The sequence below is a fragment of the Sinocyclocheilus rhinocerous genome, unplaced genomic scaffold, assembly GCF_001515625.1.
Source record: "Sinocyclocheilus rhinocerous isolate Xijiao unplaced genomic scaffold, SAMN03320098_v1.1 scaffold1422, whole genome shotgun sequence".
NCBI lineage: Eukaryota > Metazoa > Chordata > Actinopteri > Cypriniformes > Cyprinidae > Sinocyclocheilus > Sinocyclocheilus rhinocerous.
Genome location: NW_015623657.1, coordinates 554,515 through 555,586, shown reverse-complemented (window position 1 = coordinate 555,586; position 1,072 = coordinate 554,515).

Sequence of the window (1,072 nt, the reverse complement as noted above, 5' to 3'; positions counted from 1 at the left end):
AGTTGAACTACGGTCACTTTAGTAAAACCATGGTTCATTTTCATTAGGGACTGCCAGTGAAAGGCTGTTGCATGAATAAAATGCAACCTTTTTATTCTGGCAGTGTATGATTTATAATGTAATTGCACAAACTATGTAGGCTACAATTTCAATTTGTTTATTGTGAAATAACTCAAACATTTATGTTTTTTTTCTGTCCTCTGATAAGCATTGTTCTGGGCATCCGTTCCCAAAAGCATCAATGGTTTCTTATGATACTTTTGGGAAACGCAGCCCTGTTTGAATGCACTCAGAAGTGAGTGACCGCTCTCTGTGATTGATTGGTTCTGTCTTGCAACATTTGCGTGTATTCAGATGAGCAGGAAAATAGTTCTATCCTACACAATTATTCGCTAACATAGGTTATTCGTCCGATTCAAATGCATAATGTACGCATTCTTTTTTTTGTCAAATAAACAAATTCACTGGTTTAAAAAAAACACACCTTAGTATCGACATTTTTATTTGAGTATCGATACTTTCGATACTCGCATCAGTATCAATATGTTGATACTTCAGGATCGATGCGCCCATCCCTAACAGAAACTCGCTGCAAATACTTACAATGCAACAAAATACAGGAAAATACAGCAAATACAGAAATGCTCTGCAAATGCTCACAACACAGACAAATACAGAAACGAGCTGCAAATACTCACAACACAAACCAAATAGAGAAATGTGCTGCATGATTTCTTGCAATATCATCATGAGCAAGACCTAATGAATGTTTTTCCTGAATATCAGCACAATTGCAAATGTGATATAGATTTCACACAGATTTATAACATTTCAGTAAACAAGAAGTTAATATTAAATAAATATTAATTAAAAGTTTTATATGCAATACTGTTTTTGCATTATTTACACTTTTGTTTCATTACTAAATAAATCAGTTGCCTGATTCAGTGACCCTTTTTTTCCTAAATGTAGGTGCAAATAAAGATGCAAATATTGCACCTTAATTAAAAATTAATTTCTGTCACTGCTGCCGTGTTACTATATATATATATATGTATATATATATATATAT